The sequence below is a fragment of the Cnephaeus nilssonii genome (genome assembly GCF_951640355.1).
Source record: "Cnephaeus nilssonii genome assembly, chromosome: 2".
In the NCBI taxonomy this organism is placed as follows: Eukaryota; Metazoa; Chordata; class Mammalia; order Chiroptera; family Vespertilionidae; genus Cnephaeus; species Cnephaeus nilssonii.
The window spans coordinates 87,725,186-87,742,685 of record NC_137073.1 but is presented as its reverse complement, the minus strand read 5'-3'; positions in this window follow the sequence as shown (position 1 = coordinate 87,742,685).

The following is a 17,500-nucleotide window of genomic DNA, read 5'->3' as shown; positions in this document are numbered from 1 at the left end:
TGGATGCTAAAAATACAAAATGTAGAAGAGAGAAATCACAATCTACATAAATGGAAGATAATTCATCTTCAAAGGTTGATGTCAAGCTCTTTGCAAATTGATATAATAGTTTAAGAATTTTTTTTTGTGAATATAGACAATATTTTTCCAAAATTTACATGAAAGTTGAAGGTATTAGAATAGGTAAAATATTCCAAGAAAGAAAAACAGGCGTACAATCACTTCAGCACGTTTGTTGTAAAGGCCGTCCTTCTTCCACTGATTATTTTTGCACCTTTGTAAAAAATCAGTCTGCTGAGCTTATGTGGGGCAATTTCCGGGACCTCTTATTTTATTTTATAAATCTACGTTTCTATCCCTCCACCAATATCACACTCTAGATATAGTCTTGAGAAAGAGAGATACAGAGACACATAGAGGTAGAGAGAGACAGAGAGAGAGCAGTTAAGGCTGTTTCTAGATAGTGGATAAGAAACCATCTTTCCCAAAACCAACCTGCAGAAGGCTGTGAGAGCTTTAGAGGCAACAAATGCAGAAAAGTCAGAGCTCAGAGCCTGCTTATTTAACTGTACTTTGCTTTGAGATTAAATGATAGATTTAGAGTGATTTCTGATTCAATCAGAAGAGGCAAGTGTGGAGATTGTGTGGGTTCAGTAAGAGAATAACAGAGGGCACATATCCCCCTGCAGGCTGCAGCTCCTGATGACAAGTTAACAGGGGACAGAGCTTTTTCACCGGGCCCTTAGGTTCAGGGTAGTAATTCTGGAGTCAATCGTGAGGCATGAGGCAATGTGGGGCAGGAGGAACAGCCAGGGCCTTGGCCTCCGCTGCCCATGAGAAAACCCTGCCGGTGTGAGACCTGCTGTCAGGGCACTTTGTCCATCTGTCCTCACTCTTGGGTTTGAATTTGGGGGGATCAAACTCGAGGGGCTCCTTTAAGCAAACTCTACTGGTATCAGCCAAGTAGAGTTTTTATGTTTATAAAACTGGAAGGTTAAGAATCTGGTCGAATATGTGGCCAATATATAGGTTTATAAGTCACACACATTCTGGTAAATTCTACTGTATTGAGGTAGCTCACAAAAGTCCTCTAGAAACATTGGGCTCTCTGACTCTTAGGTTTTAACAAAGCAAAATTCAGTTACAATGCAATTCAGATCATCCACACCCCCAAAGTCTCATCTGAAAGAGTCAGATAATTGAAGCAACATTTGTTGACTCTAGCTTACAGTAGCAAGGTAGTTAATTCTGCTTCCCATTTGCCCTTGCTAATGTAATGTGACCTCGATGTTATTTTCTAAGTAAATTGATTAGGAGATTTGGCTTGCATATGCAACTCTTGCAAGTGGTTAAATTATTGCAGCAAACAAACCTTTTTACTCTGTGTAACTCCTAATCTTAGTGTCACTTTCAAATATTTGGTTCTTATTACTTGTCATTTAGAAGGCATTTACAGGTCTAATTAATTTCTTCCTCAGCAATCTGAAAATCAATGTGTCCAACCCCATGAATATATAACATGATGCATAGGGCCAAAATTAGCATTCAGTTAAATATTAAGTTAACTCAGTATCACAGCTAAACTCTACTGTATGCCTTTTAGGTGATATGTCCATTAGACCTTTCAAACCACCTCTCAGAGTGTGGCCCAGTGATAACTATTTATCAGTTACAGATTTCCATATTCCTCGGTTGCTCAGTCATGCTGTTCCAAAGGACCTCGGGTCCATATCTTGTGATTTTCCATATAATTATATTTTTTTCTGAAAAATAGAAAAACAAAACAAAACAAAAATGTAAGTACAGACCTTAATATTCTTTTTCCTCTTACCAAATTAACTCACAACTTTCCTGACCAGAAAAGTCTGTGAGAAATGTTTCTTCTATATAAAATCCTGTCCTTCTGTGACATTGTCCCTACACTGTATATTATTAATACAACTCCTCTTTGGATGAGAAAAATGCTCAGATTATTAGAAAGCACCTGAAGAAGTATGTTCCTAGGTCGCTTTGTCAAAAATCACAAGGCAGACTGGGTTTGTTGGGTGGCTTCCAGTTTGCTTGTCATTAGCTATGTGCTGTTTAAGCATTTTATGTACAGCCAGAGGCCCTTTTCTGAATTACAGAGCTTTTGCAAACACTGACATAAATACACAGAAATGCTGAAAAAAATTAAAGAAAACATTTCCACCTCCTGCAGTTCACTTGCAATTTGCCACTGAGCTGAGCTTGACAAGTGCGCAAATAAATAGCCAATTGCAACCACACGGGAAACTTCACAGGGCTAGAGTTTCTTATCACAAGATGTGCAAAGGATTCTGGGCAATAGATCCAGCGGTTGTCATTGCCAGGCTGACTTTTCTCCTTTTAGCAGTCATGAATTAGATGTAAATAAGCAAGCCTCTGGAAGAGAATGTGGCTTGGTTTTACAGCTCGGGGTCTGTGCTTGCGACCCCACGCAGCTGGGGAGCAGTGACCACTTTGTATGTCTTTTTGAGGCACATCCCTCACCATGAGAGGGAGAGCATGATGGTATTCAGGGATGCTCTGGACATTGGTTGGGAGACAGCAAGCAGGTCTTCGTGGTTTAGAAAAAGAGGGAGCCTGATTTTCACGGCCACTGGGGGACTTGTGCCTATTGCCAGCTTGCAAGGAAGGGCATACTGCATGGCAGACAACCAGGAAAGAAGCCACAGCAGCAGAAAGGCAGGGGCTGCTGAGTGTGCAAGCTGGTCAGTACTATGGCAACCTTAGTGTGAATCTGTCCCTCAGCCAACCGCAAGACAGGGTTTGAGATGTTTTAGGAGGAACAACAGTAAAGGAATGGGGAAGTGACACAGGGAGAGGAGATGGCCAGCGTGGCATGCACTAATGGACTAGTCAGCACTGTGGGCAACTGGACCACAATCCCACTGAGGACAGGAACACGGTGTGCGCCATTTGAGGAAGTGGGGCCATGTCCACCAAACCCCCACTCATCACTGAGGGCCATTCCTGGAGGAATGAACTCTCCTGCCCCTCTAACCCTCCCCACACATGGACCCGGATTGCTCCCAGACCTCGGCAGAGAGTCACTTTTGTAGTACAAAGCCCTCAAGGTTTATAGAAACGGTGAATGCCGAGGGGCAATCACTGGGATTCCAACAGCATGAGCCACAGTAGCTCCTGGTAAAATTTAACCAGAGTCCTTTCTTCATTCTGCTCTGTAGTGGAATCCTAGAGGAGGCAACGAGTGGCCACAATATTTCTGTTACTTAGGACAGATTGAGAATGGAAGCTTCCCCACAGAATAAGTGCTTGACATTGATGGAGCAAAACGGAAGCCACACAGGCAGCCTCTCAGAGACCTAGGTCTCCAGAAGGGCTAGCGTGCGCCTGTCATGGTAACCACCCAATGCCTCCCTCCAGCAGCATGACACTTACCATGGAATAGGCACTGAATGCATATCTGTTGAATGAAAAAATGCACTGATTGATAAGTAAAAGAATGAAGACATCCCATAACATGGTGATGTGTAGGAGTGCAGTGAAGGACTTTTCCCATTGTGTGTGGGTACACAGTCAAACTCCTTGGGGAGAGTGGAAGAGGGTTTGGAACAAGAGTTCCAGTCATCATGTGGGGCTGTCCTGAGGTCTGTCACCACCCTGTGAAGTATCTTCTTCCAATTGACCCTATGATGAGAAAACCCATGAAAAGCAGGTCTTCTACAGGATGGTTAGGAAAACTCATATACTAGTAAGCCACACTTCTACTTCGCTGGATGACTTTGGAAAGTGCTAGTTTATTTTCTGAAAATTAGAGCATTAGGCTAGATAACCTCTATTGCCATTTTATTTTAGTTAAAATTATGATTTTGTTTAGAATGGATAAGCATAATCAAAGACAATTTCAAAAACATATTCCAAAATCTTTGCTCTGTACACTGGAAAATTTAAGTTAATAATATAATTATTTTGTACTTGACTAGATATTTGCCATTCTTGATGCTGTTTATTTTTCCTCTAGATATGAGTTGCCATATAGAAACATTTCCCTTCAACCTGAAGAATATTTTTAAACATTTCTTGTAATTCAGGTCTTCTAGCAACTGAACTTTTACTTATCTAAGTATTTGTTTTACCCCAATTTTGAAGATAATTTTTGCTTATAGTTGAATTCTTGTTTACCAGATATTTTTTCTTTCTCAGTTTAAATATATCATTTTGTTCTCCTGGCCTATAGTATTTCTAATGAGAATTTAGGCATTAGTTGTATCATTTTTTTCCTATGTGTAATGTTTCTTTTATATTTGGCTGCTTTCAAGATTTTTTTTTCTATAATTTAATTTCAACCATGTGACTATGATGTTCCTAGGTGCTGTTTGTTCTGTCTTTATTCTACTTGAGGTTGACAAATTTTCTTGTGTTTTTATATTGATATGTTTTCATCAAATTTGGGGATTTGAGACCATTATATTTTCAAGTTTTTTTTTTCCTGCCCCATCCTCAAATGTAGGAATCCCTTTCCATGTCCAGCGTGGTCCAGGGTTCCGGTTCAGGGTTCGAGTTCTGGAGAAGGGCCGCACACAAATGAATGGAGACTTGAAGAGATTCAATTTGGCGAAATGGGGGGCCAGGCGGTAGTCCACCTCTAGTGGGAGAACTGACAACTGCTCTGGCTCTGCCATCCCTTTTATTGAGGTTTTGGGGAAAAACATCTTAGGCAAAAATAACAGAAACTTACATGTAGCCCTTAGGCAGGAAATAACAGAAACTTACATGGGACAAACAAAGGTGGAGGCTGCTTCAGCTAACAATGTAAACAACTAAAGGGTGAGTGGTTAGAGCAATTGAGGTTGTTGACCAGCCTTCCTGGCTTCCTGTCAACATCTCTCTTTTAGTGAAACTGATTTGTTTCTGGCACTCAAACTTCTTTTTGGGATACTAACTTTAACACATTTGGTGTGTCTCAAAAATAAGAGCCGAGTCATAATGTCTTTATTTCTGTTCTTCCAATTGAATACATATTTAAGTTCTATCCCAGGGGCTCATGTTCAACCTGCTTTTAAGCTAATCCAGTGACTATTTCAGATATTTTAATTTTTAATTCTAGATTTATTTGTTTAAAAGTTTCTATTCCTTAGCTGAGATTTCCTCTGTTGATTCAGTAAGATCATATCTTCTTTTAAGTCCTGAACATATTGATAATATCTGACTTAAAAATCTGCCTCCTAAATCCAACATGTGGACTATCTCAAGGTCTGTTTCTTCAGTTTGATATTTTTTTCTTGACTGGGTCACATTTTCTTATTTCTTTCTATGACAAGTGAATTTTGATTGAGGATGGTACAATGCAAAATTTCTGGAGTATTGAGTGATAAAGACCACACATATAATACAAAGTTAATTGTTGGCTGATAATTGTAAAATTTTAGACTTGGTTTTACAATTTGTTAGAAGAGATAGGTGGAAAGGCCAAGGTGTTTACCAAATCTGTTTAATTTGACATGTTTAATCTCCAAATTCTATCTTTTCTGTGAATTGTGTCATGATTCTTACATTTATGTCTTGGCATGTCTTATGCCTTAGCTGGATGTTGGAGTGTTCATGAGGTCTCTTCCCTCTGGCTGATCTGGAACCCAATGTTTCTCAGGACCACTAAACCTTATAGTTCTATTCTACTTTCAACCGCATACTGACATGTGAGGATAAAGTTTACATTGTATGCAGCCCAAACTGTAGCTAAACATTCCCCCACAGATATTTCTAAATTGTGTTATTTCATTACCTGCTGTCTAATGCCTTGGAACTATTCAGTTTCATAGTTTATGGAGGGAGGGCTCATCTGATATCAATTACTTTGACATGGCTAGGGGGAAAATTTGATCATAATTTAAAAAAAATCAGCTCATGAATTTTAAGTCAACATTTATATTTCTATATCTGAAAAAGTAAAAAAATATATATAAATGTTTTGATTTTCTCAGTTAAATATTTCTTTGTTTATCTGACACACAGGAAGTGAAAGATATGTGGGCAATAGAATATGCCAGTAATTTGGGGGAGGGGAATACAAGTGTGTCTCCTTTCTTCAGAGTGTCATCTTGCTAAACACAGTAAAGCCCAAGTTAATGAGAAATTTGAGTCAGAAAAAAGAGTTAAAGTTTACCTTGATACAGACAAAGGAACTAAGGCCTGGAAAGGTTAAATATCTTCATCAGAATTACACTATTTGAGTGCCTGACACAGGAAACAGAGAGCAGAAGAATACACACATCTTTATTCAACAAATATTTCTTTGATGTCTTCCAACTGCTGTGTTTGGTGTAAAGTATTTGAGTTGCAAGGGTGGGTAAGATATCAATGATTTTTTTTTTCCTCATGGAGCTCAGAATTTAGTGTTATGGGCAGATGTGGGTTCTTACTCACCCAGTGATGGGAAATCAAACCATGCTGGTGGAGCTAAGATAGATAGGGACATATAGTATAGGAGAGTGGACTGACCTTGAGGGGCTGGTGAGCAGTGCCATTTAAGGGAAACTGGAAGAATAGAAAGAGCCCAGGCAAAGAGTTGGGGGGCGGGGGTATGCCTTGCAGGGTAGAGACTGACAGCAAGAAGAAATTTAGCACATGCAGGGCTACGTACCGAATGCTGTATGGTTTAAGTTCAGAGAGCAAGAAGAAGCAGTCAGTGACTTACTAGTAAGTGAAGAGGTCAGTAGGTTTAGACTCTGCAAGGCCTTTAGGGCCATAATGAAAAAATAAGGCTTTGTCCTCAAAGCCATGGAAGGTGACAGAGCAGGGAAGGATAGGTAACAAACCAACTCCAAAATCTTGGTATTTGAACATCGTCAACCTAGGAGCCCAACAAGGATCAGAGAATGAGGTCTCTGCTCCACCAGGGCATTCAGGGACCCAGGGTGATTGAAGTGCCCATCCTGTAGCTGTGACAGATAGAACATTTGCCTCCTAAGCTACTGTAGAAAGGGAATCACATACAGGTTTTGGCTCAGCCAGGAGTGACCTCACCACTTCCTGCCACCTTTCATTGACAGAATTAGTTGTGTGCCTCATCCAACTGCTCAGGACCTGGGGATCATGGGAACTCAGGGGATGACTAGGAAGCACTCTGGCTGTGCCAGGAGATTAATGGAAATAGCTGACAGGCAATGTCTGTGTATGGTAATGATTGAGTGGGCAGCACACAGCCAACTGAGAAGTTACCATTTAGAAACAGCCTTGTGATATTAGATGGGACTGAACATCCATTGTGCTAGATTTTCTGATTTTTTTAGAAAGAGAAAATAATCTGAATTTTCATGGGTAACTTTCCAAATTTTGAATATTTATTCAAATATTTATAACCACCATGTGAATCAAAGACAGCCTGTCTTCAAACCAAGTTTCTCCTGGTGGGCTGCCAGTGTGATAAGTCTACATTGAGGTTTTCAACAAAAGGATTGAGGAGATTGGATTTTATCTTGAAGGGATCACTTTGGATAAAAATAATAGACTATTTGGGTCAAACATGCATGTAGAAAATCCGGGGAGATGAGGCTGAGTGGGCTTAGGGTGGTGACAGGGCAATAGAAAAGTGGCAGACGTAAAGTTAGAGGGAAAGCTGATGAACTCAGTAACCTTGAAGGTGGGGGTGAGGAAAGGGAGGACACCAGGGAGACTTCTGCTACCTACTAAGATTGTGAGGAAGAGAATTTGTGAGTGAAGATTGTGAGAACTGCCCTGGGTATGTTGAGTTCAGCTGATTTTGAGGCATCCATGTGAGGATGCCGGAAGGCCATGTGAGTGTAGACCCAGTATGCTGAGGCTGCAGTTGGTGATGTCACTTATTCCCGATGCACTATGGAGTTCAATGGGGTGGTGGACTGACCTCCATAGGGGCCCCTCCAATGCATCATGGCCACCTTTCCTTTTGAACATGCCACCAGGCAGATACAGCTGCTGGTCCCAGGCAGACCCTGCTTCTCTGACCAACAAGAAGCCCTATGAGGCTTGTGGGAGGAAGAGGTTTCCCAGGGCCTTCTGGGGTGCATGAAAGTGTCCCCAAGCCTTTACAAAAGTGTCAGGATACTGGGATCCTTCCCCAAGCACCCTTGCAGAAGCGTGTGTGTTTTATTAGATATCATGGTGAAGTTTAGACCAGAGTGGGTAAAAAGCAAGAACTTATAAGGGAACCTACAGAGTGTCTTCATATCCAAATGATGTGGCAACTGCCCCCAACCCCACACAACCATATCCTCTTTATTTATTACAGAGTTGGTGCATTTCTACCCTAAGTCTCCCTTCTTTTTTTCCTCTCATCCTTGTCCTCCCTTCTCGCTGACCTTCTCTCCTTTTTATTTGAAACATAGTTTACTTGTGTAGGATGTCCTAGTCCTACACAAACACCCTAGGCTCTTGCTGTTGCATTAAACCACAGCCCATTCCATACCTTCTGCATCAGTGATTGAGCATGGATGTTCAGATAACCATGGAGCTGTTTCCGATAGGGGTGAGAGTTGGGGTACTATACAGAGATAAAAACATAGTGATTAAGGCATTTCTTAAACCAGGATGTCTCTGCTTGAATGAATGCCTTCTCAATGACATTTACTCAAGTTTTTTCTTAAAGTAATTGTTACATATCTTTTGGACTTTATTGTGGTGACTGAAGGTTTTCCTACATTTGAAAATGCCTTTCACATTTACTATGTGAATTATTTCCTGATATTTCACTAGCCAGGTCTTTGATTCTTCCACTCACGCTTTGTACGCTCCATCAGAAGGAGCTCTGGAATGCAGCATCCGAGTGTGTCTTTCCTCCCTGGGGATCCCTGGAGAAGATCATAAATCATGCCTTTATGCTACAAAGAAATCAATACTTTAAAATTCCTTTGGTCAGCTTTCCTGGGGACTTTTAACTTCCATGGTGCCAAAATGCTGATGATGTCATCAATAATATACAATATGGACCCCAGTCTTGCTCAGGGAAGCCCTCAGCGCCCTGGTGTCAGAGGCAGGGCGACAGAGGTCAGCTACATCACCCAGCACACAATGTGGCTCTTTTCATCATTAAGAAGGAAATCTACTGAACTGAGACCAGATCAAAACCTTCCGTCTGTGTGAATATAGCCAATTTTCAGAGACAGCCTTGGACACTGCACAGATGCCTTTGAAGGTTCAATCTGGAGAAGAATGTTCTCAAAGTCAAGTCAGGAAAAGCCAATGAAGACACTGGCTTCTCTTCTTCTCCACCTAAGCAGCCTGTGTCCCTGCACCAGCCTCTCCTCTCCTTTCCATCCTCAGAGGAGGATACATGAGTGCACCTGAACTCTCCTCCTCGCCCCAGCACCAGGGACTCCCTTTCTCCTTCTTCTTCACTGCTCCCCCTCACAACCTCTGCCTTTCCTGACCTCAAACATCCTCCTATCCTCTGTCTTGGAGGAGTACTTCCTTAATACCATAAGTCGACTCGCTGCTCCTTTTTTTTTTTTTTGTCTCTTAAACCCTGTCTCCTGTCACCCACTATCTGGCTTGCCCTTTCACTATGGCTGGAAAATACATTCTAGGATATTGGGTCTTAAGTTGAGTGCACACCAGAGCCCCCTGAAGGGCTTGTTAAAACAGACTGCTGACCCCCACCCCAGCATTTCTCCTTCAGTAGGTTCCTGGGTCACTGTGATGCTGTTGGTCTGGGCCCCCGTTTAGAGAACTGCTGCTCAAAAAAATCTCCTTAGCTATGGAGCGCAGAGGCCTCTTTGCAGTGTTAGCTGTTACTGACCTGTCCCCTGAAACCCATGCTCCAAAGGCTCTTGCTTCCTGAAGCCTCACCCCTGCCTGTCCTCACCTGGTTTCTCACCTTCCTCCACCCTCTAAGCTTGGGTATATTCTCAAAAACTCAATTTTCACCCTTGGGTCTCTCTTAATGTTTCCTTTTGGAGAAAGAAATTCATTTAGGAAATATTTTCAGCTTTGTCTCAGATCTCTCTGACTTCAGCTTTAAAATATTAGTAGTTTCATGAATTCCAATTGCTGTGTTATAACTATATCTGCCTTCTTTATTCCTACTTTCTCACCGCCCCATATTAGTTGCTATTTAAACGTAAAGAAGCATTTTATACAGTGTTTATCCAAATAATCTTTTCAAGGAAACTACATTCTAGGGGCTCAGATTCCAACTCCCCACTGCAGTAATTGTGTCTGTAGCAGGGCTTGTGCTTGAGACTGATAGCAGGGCTAAGTGCTTGACAAATTTCCACCCATCTTCCAATAAGGCCCTGGCCCATTTTCCAATAAAGCTGATGAAACCTGATAAAAAAACGTTAGAGGAATCAAAAGGCCCTCGGGCTAAGTGGAATCATATCTCATGAAATTCCACATTCAGCATCATCTGTATTGGAAATATTAAAAAATTCATATATAGTGAAATGATAGATACTTATGTCACTATTTTAAAAAGTTATGCTGATAGAGCTGTCCCCAGCTCCTCACTAAATGTGCCTTCCTGAATATATGAAGATGGTGTTATTGACCTGCAGACCTCACTGAGGCAGCTCTGCTCTGAGTGGTGATGGATTTGTCCTGAACCATCTACACCCCCTTGTCTGATCACTGGCTGTCACTAGACTTGCATAGCATGCAATCGGGTACCAGTAGGACAGAAGTGAGGCCACAGAGGATGTGAGTTGCGAAGTTACATGTCCAGATGTCTGGGCAGCAGGTACAGAGTCAGATGTCCTCACTCCTAGCTCAGTGGTATCCCCAAGATACTTCTTTGTGTACTTCATACATTTGTTGCTATGAAATCTACCCTAAATTATTGGAGCCAGTGTGGGGGAGGTTGTAGATAATATCCTCCTTGAAGTGGAACCTATAACATGTCACCACCATGAGGGCCTAGGGCTGGCATCTTGTAAGTCACCTCATCCAATGGCTCTGGGGGTGAGCCTCCCCTTTATTCAATGAGGAAAGTGGATGGATCTCAAAAAGCTACAACTAACTGTTTTCCATCCTGACTGCCTGAAAAGACTGTTCCCAGGAGAAAAGGTTGGTGCTCAGCTAATGGGTCCAGACGAAAGAACACTACTGAGCAGAATTTATGTTGATCCAAATGGTGCAGTCCCTGGGTCTCTCACAGACTAGTCCTTCAGTTCTGTGCTGACCACTGTGATCATCCCTCCTCATTCTCTGGTTTTATTGTTCCCATGCAGTCTTCTTGGAAACATTCTATATAGGGAGGCTTAGTAGGAAGGTTCTATTATCCTAGAGGGAGAATGTATGTGCAAGATCCCAGCCCCCCTGGCAATATTGGTTTGGGTGGGATAGGGGAAAACTATTACTGTCATGTTGAGGACAGTTCTCTGTCTCAGGGAAGGAACCCCATGAGATGTCCATCCTTTAGGCTAGGAGCAGTGCCTCCTCTGGCTTCACTCTGCTCTCACATGGAGAAATGAGATGAAGAACTCCCTCTATTTTCAGTGGGGACCCCAAAACTTCCTTTCAGGTCTCTCTGTGAAGGATGGAAAATCAGGATGGAGCCAGGCACTTTTCTGAGGGGCAGAGCAATCTGACCTCTGCTCTGGGGTTCCTTTGCTCTTACAGCATGAATGGACCTCAGTCTTCACAACCTTCAAATGTGGACTTCTGTTGAGGCATTCTCACTCACATAATCAGTGAGGATCTCCAAATTAAAGCCAGATCCTTGAACTCTGCAGCAATGCGTTTTGAAATCACAGACATACATGCATTAGATTTTAGGTCATGTAGTCTATTTCCTGCCAATACAAGATTGCTTTCAACTGCACATTCTTCTGGGTTGTGTCAAACTCTCTTTTGAAGGATTCATGAAACTAGGTCCCATTCCTTTGGGACATTATTCTATGGGTAAATAAGCCTTACAGTTAGTCAGTTCTTCCCCGCCCCCCTTTCACATCAGCTTAGATCACACTACACAATTCAATAAATCTATCTTATTTGATTAGTTTTTCCTTTTTTATTCTAACTTGATGGGCATGATTAAGCATACCCTAAGAACTGGGTGTATTAGAGATACCAATCTTAGTTAGTATCTAATGTATTTTTTGTTAAGCACAAAATTTAAGATATTCTGCAACCAAGATAACCTGTCTCCATAGGGTAGGAGTACCAGGACCTGTATCCAGATACACATTTGCTTCCAGGCTCCCAGCAGAATCATCCCCAGAAACGAAGGGACCCAAGAGTCCCAGTTCTCAATATGCCCAGAGCACCTCCTCATAGGGCTTCCTGCAGAGTGGCATGGGGTTGGTTATACAGCCTCATTCCCTTTCCCAGGAACATGAAAAAAGTTCATCTTGGTAAATTTCCTCTCTGTGGCTATTGGAGGGCAGGCCCCTGGGTGCCCACCTGCCAGGGAATTACCCCAGGGGACAGATCTGTCCTGTGGACTAGATTGCTGAGCTCGGCCAGCCCCGCCCTCTGTGCTCTACTCAGGATGAAGCGTACAGGGCAAGAGGACATCACAGATGGAGACCCTCACTGAGGTGGAAGCTGTGGGCTTCTTCCTGAGCCCCCTCCTCCTGCTGAGGAACTGCCCCTTTCCACCACCCAACCCCTTCCATCTGATGAGTTCTTGCCCTTTCCAAAACTCCAGACTCTTTATCTTGCCAATACATTCCTATTTGTTTAAGACAGTTGCATTTCTTGTAGCTAAGGACTCCATAATTTTCTAGGGGACCATTCTGTCCAGCGGCTGATGGATAACCCTTAGCTTTCCTTCAGTGGTATCCAGGCCAGGCTCTAGGACGACCTGGCTGAATATGAGCTTCTTCATCCTCCAGAGACAGATGATGCTCTAGATGTTCCATACTGGGGGCCCCACACCAATGGCTCCATTTGAATGGATATTTGCTGAGTACTGGCTACACCCTCAAGGCTCTCTCACACAATTTGGAAGAAGACTAGTAGCCCAGGTGTCACAGGTGAGAAGGGGTGTTGGCGTTCATTGGGGTTGACATGTCCTCACAGTGGAAGTGCTTATTGCTGAGGGAAGAAAATAGGTGGGCTGTGGCAGAGTTCATGAGGAGATGGAGGCAAACCAGGTTTCAAATGTAAGCTTGGACAGGAATGGTGGAGGCGGGAGATGCAGCTGGAAAGGATGGGGAGCCTTGCACTCAAGGTGTCCCTGTCATCCTGTCAACATAGGTGGAGAGGAGGCTCTTTCAATTTAAGTTCCGTTTCTCCATAGCATAGGAGTACCAGGACCCCTATTTCCATCTCTTGTGACCTCTCCATCTTTCTGACTTGCTCTGTGCATTTCTAGCCAGAGATGAGCCAGAGGTCCAAGGAGATGATAACAGCTGATTAATCTCTTCTTCGTGAAGAGACAGGGGAAGTGTGGGATGCTGCTCGGAGGAATAGTGGACACCCAGACTTTAAACTGTTCATACTCATGTATATTTTTCCTTGTGTGGCTGTTCGATGGACACCAGGCACCAAAACACGGAATCTTGTAGAAAGGCCATCATTGATCCTTTCATTCTGGTCTGACGGAGGAGCAAGTCATGCTCCCAGAAAGTGTGCAACGTGCTCCTAAGACAGGTGGCAGGTGACAGGTGATAGGTGTTTACTCAACCCCCCATGGGTCAAGGCGGACACAGTGAGCACCCAGCACTGTGCTTGGAACAAAGAGAAGGCCCCTGCCCCTTGGCTGCCTTTTCAAACTCCCTGGTTGCCTCTGGGAAATAAGCACTGCAACCTCAGCTGCTGTGCTAAATACTTCCTCTCCTTCGACCACAGTTCCTTGGTCATGTGTTCAGAGACAGGCCTTTCCTCCCATCCACACTGCCTCTCATGCCGCACACTTTGGGGATGGGGTCTTTGTGCATAGCTGTCGCTGACAGTCGGGGCAGCCTTGAGAGCAGCCAGCAGGCTCTTGGGTCCTCTCTGAGTGGACATACACACCTCCAATTAGGAGTACCAGTTATTTCCATTCCATGAGGTCCAGGAAATCCCAGAAAAGGGCAGCAATGACTACAGCAAAAATGAAATGATCAGAAAAGACAGGGTACACTGAAGGGTCACACTCTGGCTATGCGTAGGCATACCAGAAACAACATCCAAGCAGCCCCTTCCCAGAGCCCACTTTGACTCCACCAGGACACCATCAATGATTTTGATTCACTGACTTAATGTGTCATGAAGAGGCAAAAATTGTTGTTATTATTATTATTTTGGTTGGGGAAAGATTGCTAAATTTTTGATATTGAGAAAACCCATCCTGGGTCAGATCTCTAGTATAAGCATGAAACTCCTATGGTTTGGATACAGGACTCTGATTTAATTGAGGGTACTGGGGCAATGTTCCCCACATACTGTGAAGTCAGGGCATCACTTTCAGCTCCAAGTTTTGTGCAAAGGAAGAAGAGGGGGAGTCAACCAGGTGGAAAGAGATGAGACAGAGTGCCCTCACCCCGGGGAGACTCAGGTTACTGGTCACATCCATGGAGTGTTCTATTCCGCAGGTCTGGAAAATGACTCCCAGGTATTGAGTGCTGGGAGTGACCACTCATTCACTGTCTATGTCCCTGGGCTGTGCTTCTCCAGAGATATGCAGGTCTTGATCTTCATATTGCATGGTGTGTCCACTCTTCATGTCCCAGTTCCATCATTCAGAGGTGCTCATGACCCTCTCTTGCTTCTGCGATGCATGGTGTCTTCCTGGGGATGCCACCCTGGAACAAGCAGACCCACTAGGGATTCCTGAGGAGCCTCCATGCCCACTCCCATCCTGTCACTGTCAGGATGTCCACCTAGGAGTACACTTGCCACTCCAGGGCAGTACAGGTGAATTTCAGAGAGGTCCTGCTGTCCACAAAGGGCTGTCTGATCACCTATAATTTCATTCATTTGAAGTTAGATCTCTCCTCAAACATTTGCTTCAGAGTCTCGATGAGAAAGCGAACCTGCTCCCTGAAACAGCTAGGCGTCACCCTGCATGGCCCTGAGGAGCTGGGCTCTGGAATTTGGGGAGAGACATATTTGTTTCCTGTGGCTGCTGTAACAAATGACCACAAACTCAGTGTTTGAACACAATACAGACATATTGTGTTTCAGTTCTGGAGGACACACATCAGCAATGGATCTCAGTGGGCTACAGGCAAGGTGTTGGCTGGGCTATTATTTCAGGATGTAAATGGGTGTGATAGGTGACAGAGACCTAATCAACCCACTCTCAGCTGTGTCCCCACTGTGTCCCTGGCTCTTCCATCACACCTGGCTTGGGGAGCTCCAACATGGGCTAAGTTCTGAGATGGCATCCAAAAGCGTATCTCCTTGGAGTAGCAGAGGTGAAGAACGGAGTTCTGCCTGCATCGGGCACCAGGCCACCATGACTGGCCACTAGGGCTTGAGCCCCAAAGCTCCATGATTTGGTGATTGTCTATTTTAGAGGCACAGTCGATGCTTTCCACCCTGGAATGGACACGGCCTCACCAAGGGTTGTGAACCCCATAACTGACAGCAAACATGATTTCACAGGAGACTTTGTGAGCTACTTTAGGTAAATGGGATCTATACTCAGTTCCTGGCTTAGAATCCGGAAAAATACATTTCTTACAGATGCTTGAACCATGGACTTTGAACCTGGGCTTCTTTAAAGCCAGAATAACCTAATGCAATTATTTGTGCTTGTTTTTTATTTTGACATAATGTACAAATAAATTATTGTTGTAGTGGTGCCAAGTAGTCATCTTTCATTAAGCAAATGTAAAAGAAAGGCATAAATCACTGGTTACAAATATATTTGAAAATAATAGCAGTTGATAATGAGATAAAGTAAATGCTTTAAAAATGTATTCTCATTTTCTTAAAGTTGCAAAATAATTCTTGGGTCAATTTTTAACAAATTCACATTTAATTAAACTCAGCAAATTATTACCATATTTTAAAATATATTAAATTATAATATATATTATTATATGTATGTTATTTAATTGTGTGAATATTATATATTATATATTACATGTAATATATTTAAAATCATACTAAATTAAGTTATTAAATTATTAAGTACATGTGTATCTGTGTATTTGATCTAAATATTAACAGTATAGGGTTAATATTTAGATATGATATGTACTAGTAGATAGATGCCTATATCATACCTATATAAAGAGATTATAATATGTAATTGATGATAGCTACTTAGGTGGATGGATATGACACAGCCACTTGTTCTGGGAGTGTGAAGTCTCATAGGAGAGCCAAGACAGGACCAAAACAACTGTAGTGCCAGGAAAAACGGGGTCTCATGATATTTGGGTGCAAACCACGCACACAGCAGGTTGTCTCCCAAAAGTCCAATTTGAGCTGGGCTTTCAGGCTAGCCATGGCCTCAAGAAACCGTGATGGGTGGGGAAGATGTTATCAGATGGGAGGAACACCAGGCAGGAAGACACAAAGGCAGAAAATCTCACTGATGTTCAGGAAGGGAGCAGCGAAGCTAGCTTATTCCTAAGAAGTCATCACTGGTATTGAAACACCTTCTGTCATCTTGGGGGTTGATATGGCTAGGATAGCTAATATGGCAATTTAACCATTTATCTCTGGCTGCCTGTCACACGATGACAGTGTTTATTTATTAAGTGTTCACCTGTTCTTACAAATATATACTGCCACAGAAAAAATATCTGTCTTCCGGGACGTGTGGAAGCATTCTCCTCTAACTGTTGTGAAGTCCGATTTGAACTTTGGCTTTCTATCTTCTCGCCCAGTACTTTTGCATTCCTGATGCTGGTATAAAGCAGCATGCACTAAGTTGAAGTTGAAATAAGCCATGTTCTTAACTTTCCCCAAACAGCATCATTTGGGCCAGGTGAGCATCGGATGGCAGCACTCGTTGATACAATCACAGCCTCTCAAACACTGACCGCAGGGAAGCATCTGAAAACGCCCCCATTTTATTTCTGTGGATCCACACCACACTTGAGCTACTTAAGGCTACCAAGACATGTCCTAGCAAAACCTTTGTAGTTTCTCCTATAAACTAAGGCTGAATTCCATGGGAGATGACAGATGACTTCATATACCATGCAAGCAGGTCCAGACAATAGCTTTAGCCATGACTGATTGCCTTGCTGTAACCCACTTTATGTTAAATGCATTCTTGCTGTTCAATTCCACCACTGTAATTTTGTTCTTCTGCATTCGCTGGCCCTCTGTGGACTAACCAGGTTCCTTCAGTAATGATTTCTTTTCTATTGTATTGTTTTCTGCATAATCAAGTTGGTAGGTGGGGGTTTGGGTGACACAGCCATCTGTCAAGTTCATTTGCTCTGAAAATGCAAGAAATAATGGCCTCTACAACTTGGGGCTATCCGTTATAAGAGAAGAATATCAGCTTTTACCCTGTGCTATCTTCTCATCTCTCCAAATTGTTTTTCCTCTTTCAATAATATGCACAGACACTTCCTCCAACATGATGGGCTGTTTACATGTTTTGGTTCTTTTTAAGGGGAAAAAAAGTATTTATCCCCCTATCACTTGT